Source organism: Halichoeres trimaculatus, unplaced genomic scaffold, assembly GCF_033239565.1.
Source record: "Halichoeres trimaculatus isolate MK-OKI-2021-1 unplaced genomic scaffold, fHalTri1.1 fHalTri1_scaffold_9, whole genome shotgun sequence".
Taxonomy (NCBI): Eukaryota; Metazoa; Chordata; class Actinopteri; order Labriformes; family Labridae; genus Halichoeres; species Halichoeres trimaculatus.
Genome location: NW_027437188.1, coordinates 3533528 through 3547142, shown reverse-complemented (window position 1 = coordinate 3547142; position 13615 = coordinate 3533528). Strand labels below are relative to the sequence as shown.

At 45.6% G+C, this 13615-nt stretch overlaps 1 pseudogene; it reads left to right on the top strand.

Moving 5' to 3' along the window:
- Nucleotides 1-10033: 10033 nt before the first annotated feature.
- Nucleotides 10034-12687, top strand: LOC141797800 (uncharacterized; annotated as a pseudogene).
- Nucleotides 12688-13615: the final 928 nt, after the last annotated feature.

Genomic DNA, 13615 nt, shown 5'->3' with positions numbered 1-13615 from the left:
TTGAATAAAATGTACAGTACTTACTGGATCATCTTCTGGTGGCTCCAGAAGCAAGACTGTGTCCCCAGACACTGCAAGTGGATTCAAAGTCAGACAGTATCAAATTGTCAAATGTGTTAAAACTGCAGAGGAACTGCAAGATTACCTTGAAAGAAGGCGCAACGTTCTGTAGCAAGGACAGAATCTGTCACAGTCCCCCCCTGGATCCCCTTCATCACTGGCCTCCCTTTATTCAAGTCAAGTGCCAGCTCCTCTGCTGGGGTCAGGGCCTGGCTTGGTGGGCCACCCCCTGTGCTGGTTTGATGGGTCTTTTTTTTCACGGCTAAAATCATACAGAAATTCATTCTCAGCAGACAACAAATGTATCACTTCATTTGATAATTGTTCTTTGGGCCATGCATAAGTAACTTACCAGATTGCAGAATATTTTCATATTTAGTTTTCACCTGCTGCCAGGTTCTTTTCTGGCCAGACAGGTTTGTTCTTCATGACAGATGAGGGATAAAACAGAACACAACATAAGATAAATTGATTCAATAGATAACACAGACACAGAGTTGAAATTTTCTTTGAACTTAATTATGCTTCAAATAACCTGAGTAACATGCACTTCTATGGGCCACATTAAAGAAAAACACAAGTATTGATTAGCGGACTTGAAAAGTCATCAGCTCCACATCCTAAAACTGTAATTATGACAGTGTGTGGAGTACTGTTTCTTAATTGTACATGTTCGCGCTACTTACGCATTAAGCCGGTCCGTTAGTAACTGCCAGGCTTTTTCCCTCTTCTTTTTTTTAATTTTTTTTTTATTACCACACTCGTGTTGCTTTTATTGTGGATTACATGTTTTACTTCTTCATATAGTTGAAGAAGTATTGCCTGTTCGTCCCGCGTGAAGAAAGATGCACGTCCTTGTTCTATTTTCAATCTGTGATTCTGTGATCGATCTCGCGGTCTTCTTAAGAAGGCTGCGAACGCCCACTTATCCAAATGATCCACACCTGGCTTGACTAAGCTGCGTCTTTTCATCCTGGCTCTGCAAACGTGCAACCAATTAATCCGAGAAAGCGCAGACTAGGCTTATTCAAGCCGCGCCTGCTCATTTATCCTGGATGTATTTATCCTACTTTTGTGCAATACCCCTCAGATACAACTCGGAAAATCTTTCTTTACTTGCAAAAATACTCGAAAGGAGCGGCCTGTGTACCAACGTGGTAGCTGCAATACTCTGGCACTGGAAGCAGGTCTGAGCAGTCCTTAAATGCAGTCCCTGATGAACCCAACGAGCTCCAGCTGTGCAGGTGAGGGAGAGTGAGAGTGATCACAGAGCACCACCCATGCTCTGCTGCAGGGACAGGTAGAACTCTACCAGGATCACCACACATACATCTTAACCCTTACCCTCAGCTGTGGGGATGGGAATCAATGAGAAATTATTCAATCCATTAAATTCATTAGCCTTTACGCTTTAAGATTCCCTTATCAATTGTTTACATTACGCCGGAGCTGCTGGAGTTTGCGTTGACTAGTCTGCCACAGCTTTCCTAGCTAGGCAGATGGAAAACAGTTTTCCAAGAAAACTCAGATTCAGGATTTTTTTACTGAAGAACTAAACACAAAGAAATGTACATTACTCTCTCACAGGAGATTCCTATTCAAAATCTTTAACAAGGTTTAAATCTCCAAAAACTCCATAAGCAAAATAGCGCTAGCTTGATGCCAAAGTACATGGAAATTGCATTGATATGCTAGCGGTTAGCATATATTGGTTTAACTTCGGCTTCAGAATAGACGAGACTATCATAATTAGTCTTTGTAAAAAATACTGAGAGCTCCAAATGTCCAAATACTAACAGACAAATAAAAGAGGTTAGTTAGGTGCAGTCTCATGGCTGACTCCATAACTACGGCAAGGTTCCAAACAACTCAGAGCCTTCCTGTAACTACTTAGAAATACTAGATGGCCTACTTGAGTCAATAATGTATGTACATGTATAATCAGTTCATCAACGTCACATGATGTGCAGTTCTTACTTATTTCTGTATATTTACGCCCAAAGATATCCAGATCCAGCAACCAATCTCTTATTTACTCACTCATAAACTAAACTGAAAAACTCACAAGAGGAATTGATAAGGGAATTGATGAGGAATTGGATCAATAAGCAGAAATGATAAGGGCATTGCTCTCCTTAAAATGTTGTTAATACCCATCACTTCTTAGCTGCTTATCATACCCACCTTTTTCCCAAGCTGAACAGACAAGCTGCACTTATCAAAGGTATGGAGGTAAGATTAGAATAGTTATATTAAACAAATTCTGCAAAAGTATGTTTTATTTTTAATTTGATTTTTTGAATTTAAAAGAAGAAGAAGAAGAAGAAGAAGAAGAAGAAGAAGAAGAAGAAGCAGTACTGGAATAAATTATGTACTAAGTCCCAATTCTGAAAAGGGGGGGTTGTGCCAAATCCTTGTAGCATGGTTAATTTTTATCTTTTCTTTTCTTTTTAACCAACCAGACGTTGAATTCTTTTGGAAAGTTGAGGGTGATTTGAGAAATATACCAAAGGGACTGAGAAAAACTATACATTGAAAACAAAATTTTTATAAAGTAAGAAAATCTTTCAGTTTCAGTGTCTGAAAGCAAACCAAGAGATTGTTATCATTAACAATTTCAAACACAGCATCCTAACTTTCTTGTAATTAGAGCTGAATTAAACTGTTACAGCATTGAAGTGTATATTTTATTATATATTTATCACACATACCATAACTGGTGACCATGGGTTTAGGAGCTGGTCTAACAACCAATGCCCCATTCATGAAGCCAAAATTTGTCCCTCCATGGAACATGTAGAGGTTGATGGACATGTCCAGTTCAAGGATCTCTTTAACCACACGGGTCATCTCTGTTGGAAAGAAAAAATAACAGAATAAATTAATTCTGTATAACACATTCAAGTTTATGCTGCAGCTTAACCAAATTTTAAACTGGAGGGCTCCAGTCGTGACGTCAAGAAGAGAGAATGAAATCCATTTTAACTTTAGCTGTAATAAGGCAGAGCCACTGTTTCAATTATCCTACCACCCTCAGTTCCACTTCATTTGAGACACAGAAAGACCTCAGACCCACATCCTATTACATGCTATAATTCATTACAGGGTAATGCTCACACCCATAAAAAATTACCTTCCCCCTCCACATATTAGTTGCCTACATTTAGCTGGGAACATGCCAGGGTAAGTAGTTAAGTATTCAAATTGGACTTCAGTGGTGAAATTGACTGACTTTAATGATTTGAATCAAGGGCATGAGCCCCGGTGAATAACAATGGGCCAGGGAGAGTGACAGAAGCACACTGGTTGCTTTCGTGGTGGTGCCACCAACACTGAGTGTGTGGCCACTAGCTGTGACCAACTGCCTGGCCTGTTACAGTCTGCAGAGCACTGAACTGTCAAGAACATGAATCCCCTCAGAATATTCCAGCGCTCATTTCACAGAAGTTTCCAGAGGACACTCATGCTGCCAATGGTGGTAAGGTGTGTGACTCCTCTGTATATAATACACAACGGGTACAGCAGGTAGGCCATGCTCTTTGGTTGGCACGACTGGTATACTGTTAAGTACATATAGGGAAGCAGCTTTAAATTGTTGCACTCTGGGCACATATGAAAAGCATTGTAAAGTGATTGTGTCTAAATGTCTTACAGTGTATGTGTCTGTGAGCAGCTGGAATTAATCTTAGATGGAAACTCAGCATTTTGATGCAGCCACAGGTGAAAAGTTTATTACTTCAATTTTTCCACAACACTTCAAACTGAAACTTTAATTTTACAGCTACTGTTTGTAGATTACAAGTTTAGGTATCAAACATTTAACAAATAATCCCCTTTAAAGAGGCTGTAGGGAGAATCTGTTTTAATTGGACTGCAGCGCCACCCTTTGGCCCAGAGTCCTACGCACACTGTCACGAAGATGTGACTCTTAACAAGGTGTGTGTTTGTTTTGGAAATGATTGAAGATCAGATCGTCTTTCTAATTCTACCTTTCTCTGATCAAGACAACTTTTTACCAGGTACAACACAACAAGGTAAGGTATTTATCAACGGTTACGTAGCGCTGTTCTTTAAAAGTGACAACAGGTAAACTGTTTCAGTTTGTATTGTAGTTTAGTGGTTGGCTATATTTAGCTCTGCTTACAGCTCGGTGCACTGAGACATATCTGTAATGTGTAATATATGTAAATCGTGGTTATGTCCTTCAAGTGCTTATCCATCAAGCAGAGCTAACGTAACCTCACACTTCGTTTTGTGGATAGACTATCTAAGCCTTTGACCTGTGTTTTAGCCTTTAGCTTGTGTTTTAGCTTTTAGATCTAGCTTTTTTCTTCTTAGGCTCCAGTGTCCACCATCACTACAAAGGTTATCACAGAAATCGTTTTCAGCAGAGAAAAAGACAGATCTCTCTTCTCTCTGCTAAACTTCATCAGCTAGCGTGGTGCCATTGAGACTTAGACATAGTGTAAATCAATCTGTTTATGCTCGACCCGAGAGGCTGAGGAATAACATTAAGGAATAACCTTTATTGGTGCTGATGATCTCATTTTTAAGTGTGGATTAGCATATATCTAGAAGAGACACTTTTTCAAGATGGCATAGAAACTCCTCACAGACCCTTTAACATTATGAAACTCTGCTGAGATCTAAAATTGTGTTCATTTTTATTTAAGGCATCGTGATGATGATATGTGTGGCACTGATAGTGGGAACATCTATGGCCACCATCATTTGTGTTTTCCAGGATAAAGACTTTGTTTCCCATGAGCACTATCACCTACTGCTGTAAGGACGGGAAATTTGCAGAAGCGTGTGTTTAATTTGGAAATGAATGGAGGTGAGGTCCCTTTTTTAAGACTACTACTCCTTGTTCAAGACAACTTATTACAGGATGCAAAGCAACAAGATAATGCATTTATTCATAGTTACAGTGTGCTATAGTTTTAAACAGTGTAGCAAGAAAACTTAGTCACAGTTTGTTGTACAAACCCAGACTATAAGCAATACTCACAGCCCTGAGCCCTAAAATGTGTCCCTGATCTGACACACTAGGATAACAATGTCCTAGCTACCAACTAGTAAGGATATTAGGTTGAGTAATTCAGTATTTCCTCCTGAAACATTTCTTTTACCTCTCTGATTTTTTTTTTTGATTACTGCATTCGATTGACTTAGAACCACAATTTTCCCAGTACTTCCTCTGAATTCTTTGTCAAGCTGGTGAATTCATTTACTCTTGGAGACAGAGATCACCAGATCCAGAACAAGCACCCGTCAGAGGTCTCTAACTGCAACAACAACTTTGCAACTGACTTTATGCTCTTTAAAGACTGCACCTGTCATAAACATGCACAACTACCAAGCACCAGATCCAAAAGTATACTGTAGCCAAACACACTTTTTAACATCTACTAAGTGTCTGTCCACAACTTGAGCAGCTGCTCACTTCAGGCTTGCCATGATACTTATAATCTTTACTATGCCATGAGTGAAATAAGAAGAGAGTTTATGTATCAGAGTGCAAACAAAGGCCAGAGAGAAGACGACTGCTAATGAGAAACTGTGAATAAAAAAGGGTCATTGTGTTCAGCACATTTGCTTGGTCTTCACAAACAGAATGATTTCTGTAAGAAAGTTTATGTGCTGCCAGACTCTGTCTCACTCACATGATGGGTCGTATCGCCTTCAGATATTCTGCACTGGCTCACAGCACAAACCCCGTCTTACCCAATGGTCTCAAATTGGTCAGTCTTATCGACCTGCGTACAGTGAAATACAGTTTTTTCACCTACAAGTTATTCAGCACAAGTCTTGTCTTACCCTCACGTCAACACCTGACGTTCTCTGATCAGAGATACCGTAGATCTCTCCAAAGAGAACCTGTCAACCTGTCAGCGGTCCGTCTTACCTTCAGCTGAGTAAACATGATGAAGTTCCCCCCAAAGATCAAACCAGCCTGTCCAGTTCAGTGCCTTTCTGAAGAACCCTTGACTTTCCAACTGAGAGATGACGACTCTAACACTGAGCTACAGCTGCCCATGTCATTAAGTCCAAAATAAAACACTAACAGCTCTTTCTGAGTTCAAAATTTGTTTTCAATAAATTAAGAAAACAGCAAAATAAAACTAACAGCTGTCAGAGTTTCAGTAATCTTTTAAATGAACTGAAGTGTAAAATAAAATAGTTAAACTTTCAACTCCCCTGGTTCAGTCTTTTTGTTGGAACATGACCTGATGTACGCTTGCAGAAGCATTAAACCGCTGCAATGTAGCACCAACTACTGGCAAGGAGGACTTACTCAACGTAAACTCTTATTTTGCCTTGCATACCTTCACACGTTCTGATACCTTGAAATGAGGCTGGTATTGGTACTTGACTATCCCTGTAAACATATTCCAACTCTGATTTACACTGATATTCTTCAAGTGGAGTGGACTTGTATGGTGTTGTACTGTGTCCTAAAGCTTAGAAGCTTGATGATAGATACATTCAGAAAAACTAGTAATAACAGCAAACTCTCTATACAAATTAAACAAACAAACAAAAAACTAACATTGACTTAGACAGCTGAACACTAACTTACTTGTATTTCCTCTAGGCGCAGGACATTAGAAACGTTCAGTTTCTGGAAATTTAGGGTTTTCAGTGCCTTGGGGAAAAAAAGAGTAAAAAATTATTTAGGGACCAAGTAAGACAAGAAACACAAGAAACAAAAGTATACAATGTGAGAGCAAAGGTCATAATATTAAAACTTCCAGTGCAGAACAACCCTTTTATTTAAGAGGTTGTGATTCAGTGTTACCTCATTTTATCAAATGGCATATTTAATGTGATGGAATACAGTGAGGGTCTTATTTTGTGGCATGAAACTGTTTTGAAAATACTGTTAAGAATAAAAACTTGACTGACACAGAATTGTTTGCATTGGCTTGTTTTGCTGCCAGATACCAGGCTGGGCTTGGATCAGACCTTGGATAGTTGTGTGAAACCTCAATATGCAAACTGTGTGTGTGTGTGTGTGTGTGTGTGTGTGTGTGTGTGTGTGTGTGTGTGTGTGTGTGTGTGTGTGTGTGTGTGTGTGTTTGCATAGGTGTGTGTGTGTGTGTGTGTGTGTGTGTGTGTGTGTGTGTGTGTGTGTGTGTGTGAGTGTGTGTGTGTGTGTTTGCATATGTGTGAGTGTGTGTGTGGGTGTTTGTGTGTGTGAGTGTTTGTTTCTGTGAGTGTGTGTGTGTGTGTGTATGTTTCTGTGAGTGTGTGCGTGTGTGTTTCTGTAAGTGTATGTGTGTGTGTGTGTGTGTGCGTGTTTGTGTGTGTGTTTGTGTGTGAGTGTTTGTTTCTGTGAGTGTGTGTGTGTGTATGTTTCTGTGAGTGTGTGCGTGTGTGTTTCTGTGTATGTGTGTCCGGTGTAGGTGTGTGTGTGTGTGTGTGTGTGTGTGTGTGTGTGTGTGTGTGTGTGTGTGTACAGTCTTGCTTGTCCTTGTGCCTATCTGACAATACCTCCTTTCACTCCTCCACGCACGACTTCTCTCCCGCCGTCTGAAGTCAGCAGCAGCTCTGTGATGCCCCTCGACAACAAGGCCTGGAAAGGAGGAGGGTTACAGACACAACCTTTAAAAATACAGGGTGTTGTTTCTGAAAAATGACTGTTGACTTTTCTTTGAAAGACAGGAAAGTAAGTGACTGAGTACATAAGTAAATAAATTCAAATTCGTCTCAAAGTTTCTGGTGATTCATGAGATAATTGCAAAAAATGTCTTACCTCTTTCATGAAAGACATGAATGCTTCATCTTTTGCAAAAAAGCCATATTCATTCTCCACTTGAAAGGCAATTATTGGGCCACCCTTGGAGTACTGCACAGTGATCAGCCAGTGAACAAAGGACAGGTATCAGTGACATCAGCTCTTGATCATTCCTGTACTCAATAAAGGTGAGTTTTATTTCATCCCTTCTGACCGCCAGAGGGCGGTGCTTAAATCGCTGAATGTTCCCTTTGCGCATGCGCAGTTCGAGTATGCATACCAACAACGTCACCTGTGACCCCTGGATGACCCGAGAACGGTAATAAGTCCCGGTGTCACCAGAGGCTCGTTTCCTATTTTCTTCTCGCGTGCTGGTCGCATACCGCTGGACACAGCTTCATTGAGAAAACAGGATTAACCTTACGGATTCATACACCGTTGCTGGGAGCCTTGTGACTTTTGGTCTGAGCAGCGAAGACTCGCCCTCCGAAGGCTGCGACGGCAGTCTTTTTTTCGTCTTTTTTGTTTTGGAGGTTTGTTTTACGCCGTTGTGGCGTCTCTTTCTGTTTGAGACCCGTGTGGTCGAAAGTTTCTCTGACCTCGACCGACATAAGGTAAGGTTATTGAGTCTAGTTATTTACTAAATGAGCATGATTGAGTGCCGTTGTGTTTAATTCGTGATTTTGTCGGTGTAGACTGCGTTCGCGCTCTCTTCCCACGAGAATCACTAGGATATTTTCAGTTTATTGGTAAGACGGTAACGGCAGCTTTTTCGTCCCGCTACCTATCTTTTTTAACTGTGCATATCGTGACCTGGAAACCCCTGCGGGGTGGCGGACGGTCTTATCTCTCCCTCCGCTTGTTAAGTTGTTAGCCCGGGTAGCCTAGCATTAGCGCCCGGGCTGCGGTGTCTCACGCTGTGTAAGATTCCCCTCAGCTGGGTTAGACGGCGTTCGCACCCTCTTCTCCCGGCTTAATCGATACACTGTTGCTTTCTATTTTGCAGCATTTGCGGGTGATGGCAGCATATAGCTGTCAAGCATGATCACACAGGAATACCGTTTCACCTGTCAGTCTCCTGAAGTGCAGCTCAAGATTCACTTCTAGTTCATCCTGTCTCCAACTTCATTCACGTTAGTGTTGAATTGTGATCGACTCTTCTATACAGTGTGCCTGCCTGGTATGTTATCAGCTTCATGCACTTATGTGCTAGCTGTGATACTTAGGTTAAATTGTCTTGCACTTCCATAATAGACATACACACGCAAAAGTTAAAAGATTATGGCGACTGACCCCTACCTCAGCTCCTGCAATTCTATTGTCCACTATAACACCTACTATTATAAACCGTCTGTGTTGTGTAACTTGCGTCTGCTGTGTAGGCGGCGTTCGCGCCCCCTTCCCTCAGCTTATTGTAAGCAGCGATCACTGGAGTCGCTCACAATGGAGGGCTCCCACTGTTGTGTTTCCTGTGGTGCCTCCCTTCAAGCCAGTGATGGCCATGACCTCAGCCCAAGGTGCCTCGGTCCTGAACACCTTAGAGAGGGTTTGTCTGACGAGCCATGTATGAAATGCAGTTACATGCCTCGGGCTCTTAGGGTTGCTAGACTAGAGCAGATGTCCTCTGTTGCTAATGAGGATCCCTCCCCCCAGGAACAGCTACCCTCTTACCAACCAAGACGCTCGAAGCGCCGCAGTGTGTCTGCTACTGCATCTGGCCCCTCCAAGAAGAAGGCAAAGGCTGAACGGCGACTTGCCTCAGAGGTGGATCAATTATATGCAGAGTTGGCAGAGATGAGGTCTCTCTTGCAAGAACATGAACCTGCCCCACCCACAGAGGAGGCAGGGCCATCCATCCCGCCTACGTCAATGCTTGCCCCAGAGGATGATGTTATTTCTCTGGCAGCTTTTGCCTCTCATTTCCAGGATGATGATACTGGTTGGGTCTCCATGATTTCGGAACCAGGGTCCCCATCGTCAGCTCAGAGCTCATCAAGTGAGACAATGGATAGCTCAATGCAGGCTATCATGCGCACAGCTTTGGAGCGTCTGCAGCTGGATATGCCACAGCAGATTCACTCTGCTCCTGAAAGCGCTTTCTTCAGGCGCAGGCGGCCCTCATCTGCTTTCTCTATTCCCCCTTCGGGGGACTTTTTAGGAGAACTTCACGCTTGATGGAGAGATACTGGGGCTCTCTCCCAGCTTTCAGCAGATGGTCAGACTCTGGTGGCCATGCATAATGCAGCTGGAGCCGGCCTGGAGAGGATGCCTGATGTTGAGCCAGCCATAGCATCTTTCACTGTGTCACCTGAGGAGCCACTCCGGCCAGCTGTGAGATGCCCCCGTCCTCAATGTCGAGTGACGGATGACCTTCTCACAAGAACCTATAACGCTGGTGCACTGGCTGGGCGTATTGGAAACTCCTTGGTTCATCTTATGTTTGCACTGTCCGCTTCATTGCAGGATAATAACATCGACCCTTCTGCCATGTGCTTTAGCGATGCAGCTCTGCAAGCTTTTGCATTCATGTCTAGAGAGCTTGGGTGAATGATGTCCTTGCTGGTTCAGACACATCGCCAGGTGTGGCTTGCACAGTCCCCTTTGACAGAGGCATCCAGGAGGACACTCCGAAGTGTTCCTGTTGAACCAGGAGAACTTTTTTGTTCCGCTGCTGTGGAGGCACTGGAGAGAGCCGTTAGGGCTCGGGAAACCAGACAGCAGCTTTCAGGCCTTAGTAGGAGCATGGATCCCCCAAGTAGACATAGGGACCCTGCTGCCGTTCTATGTTTCCACCCTCTACCACATTTTCATCCTGTGGGAAGTTATGGCGCCCGGCGACCCTCACATGGACAAGCCCGGGACTTTCGTACCCGTGCCCGTGCCCCTGCCCCTGCCCGCTTGCCTCCCGGTCAACCCCAGGGTGCAGGTCCTCCCCACCGTCCCTCTGGAGCCCCTAGGGGCCGGAGGGCCAGAGACTGAGGCCTTTGGCCCGGTCGTTGGCTATTTTTCCAACCGGCAGCTCAGTTACTGGGCTGCTGTTGCTTCAGACCTCTGGGTGGTTTCAACCTTAACCCAGGGGTACAAGCTCCAATTCCGACGCCGGCCCCCTGTCTCCAGCCGGGTCAAGTCAACTGTTATCAGCGACCCGGCAAAGGCTTTGGCCCTGGACCAGGAGCTGTCTGCCCTCCTGGCCAAGCGGGCAATCGAGGCTGTAGATCCTCTAGCACACCCCAGAGGCTTCTACTCAACATATTTTCTTGTACCAAAAAAGACTGGCGGATATCGCCTGATACTGGACCTGAGAGGGCTCAATCAATATTTGCAGAGGTTACCATTCCACATGTTGACTACAGCGGATGTCCTACGAACTGTGACCGAAGGGGAATGGTTCACGTCCGTCGATCTGGCAGACGCCTACTTCCATATCCCCATCGCACCTCAACACAGGCAGTTTCTTCGTTTTGCCTACAAGGGCCGCCACTGGCAGTTCCAAATGCTCCCTTTCGGGCTCTCCCTCTGCCCCAGGGTCTTCACTCAATGTGTGAAAGCGGCACTTGCACCCCTACAGTCGCAGGGCATGAAAGTGTTGCCATACCTGGACGATTGGCTGATCTGTGCACCGTCACAGTCTCAGGTGGTCCAGGACACCGCCAAGCTCCTTGCTCATGTGGCTTAATTGGGTCTTAGGGTAAATTACAAGAAATCTTGTCTGAAACCCTCCCAAAGGGTGACCTTCATTGGTGTGACCTTGGACACCTTAGCCATGAAGGCCCAGCCATCCTCCCACCGGGTGGACGACGTTCTTTGCCTCCTCATGCTCTTCAAAGGGAGGAAAATGTTGACTTATGTCACTTTCCAGCGGCTTTTGGGAAAGCTGACGTCCATGACAACTGTGGTCCCTTTGGGTCTGCTGCTGTTGCGCCCCCTACAGAGGTGGCTGAACAGCTTCCATTTAGACACCAAGCGGCATCATCACCGGAAGCTCAGAGTGTCACGGCAATGTCATCTGGCCCTGGCCCCCTGGAGGGACAGGGCTTTTCTGTCGAGAGGCGTTCCACTGGGTGTGGTCCCAGCTCGCCGCGAGACTGTCACCACAGATGCCAGCCTCTCAGGATGGGGGGCTGTCTGGCAGCACAGGACAGTTCAGGGACTGTGGTCTGTGCAGGACAGCACCAGCCACATCAATGTGCTCGAACTCCATGCAGTGCACCTGGCTCTCAGGCACTTCTTACCATACCTCAGGGGAAGGCATGTACTGGTACGATCAGACAACACCTCGGCTGTTTTCCACATAAACCACCAGGGGCACCAAGTCAGCATAGCTGCTACGGGTGTCTCAGCACCTTCTCAGGTGGGCCGCCCCCCGGCTAGCCAGCCTACGGGCCATGTATTTGCCAGGGACCCTGAACCATCTTGCAGACTCCCTCTCTCGTCAGAATCCCCTCCCTGGAGAGTGGCGCCTCCACCCAGAGGTGGTACACGCAATTTGGGGTCTTTTCGGCAGGACGCAGGTCGATCTCTTTGCCTCAGAGGAATCGACCCACTGTCCCCTTTGGTTCTCCCTGAGAGAAACCGCCAGCCCTCTTGGCCAAGATGCGCTGGCGCACCCTTGGCCAGAGGGCCTTCTCTATGCTTTCCCGCCACTCCCTCTGATTTGGCCAACACTCCAGAGAGTCCTTTAGGAGGACCACATGCTGCTGCCGGTGGCCCCCTTCTGGCCAGCTGGAACATGGTTCCCCCTGCTACGCAGGCCCAGTTGCGGCGAACCATGGTGTCTCCCCGACAGAAAGGATCTCTTGTCCCAACAAAGCGGTCAGGTTTGGCACCCCAACCCTCACTGCCTCCACTTGTGTGTGTGGCTCCTGAAAGGTCCGAACCGCTGCTGAGCAGCTGTGTTGAACCTGTCAAGCGGACCATTCTGAACGCCAGGGCACCATCCACACAACTGCAATATGACAATAGGTGGAAATTGTTTGTAAAATGGTGCAACAACCATGGGGAGGACCCAGTGCTTTGGCCTGTTCCCAAAGTGCTGGAGTTCCTTCAGTCCCTCTTAGATGGAGGTCAGACTCCATCCACTCTAAAGGTGTATGTGGCAGCAATATCAGCCCGATATGCAAGGGTCGAGAATGGCACTGTAGGGGGCCACAGCCTGGTGTCGTTATTTCTTAAGGGGGCTCTGAGGCTTCACCCCCCTAGAGTTCTACGTGCCCCGGCTTGGGACCTGCATTTAGTGTTGGGTGCATTGTGTCAGCCTTCCTTTGAGCCTCTAAACAAAGCAGAGCTACAGTGGGTATCACGTAAGACTTTGTTCTTGCTGGCCATTACCTCGGCGAAGCGTGTCAGTGAGCTGCACGCATTGTCTGTCAGCCCATCATGCCTGAAGTGGCACCCTGATGGCACGGGCGTTACATTATGGCCGAATGTTGCTTTTATTCTGAAGGTGCTGTCAAATTCACATTTTAATCAGCCTATAAGGCTTGCACAATATGACCCTCCATCAGGAAATGATGGAGGCAGACCAGAGCTCTTGTGCCCAGTGAGAGCTCTGAGGTTTTATATTGAAGCTACTGCAGGCATTTGTTTGTCTAAGTAGCTTTTTGTTTGTTGTGAAGGCCCTGACAAGGGCTCTGCTCTCTCCAAGCAGCGCCTGTCTCACTGGATTGTGGATACCATTCGACACGCATATCAGGCTTCAGACCGCCCCCTACCAATAGGTGTGCACTCTCACTCTACTAGGAGTGTGTCCACATCATGGGCAGCCCTGAGAGGAGTTCCCCTGGAGGGAATATGTGCTGCTGCCTCTTGGACGTC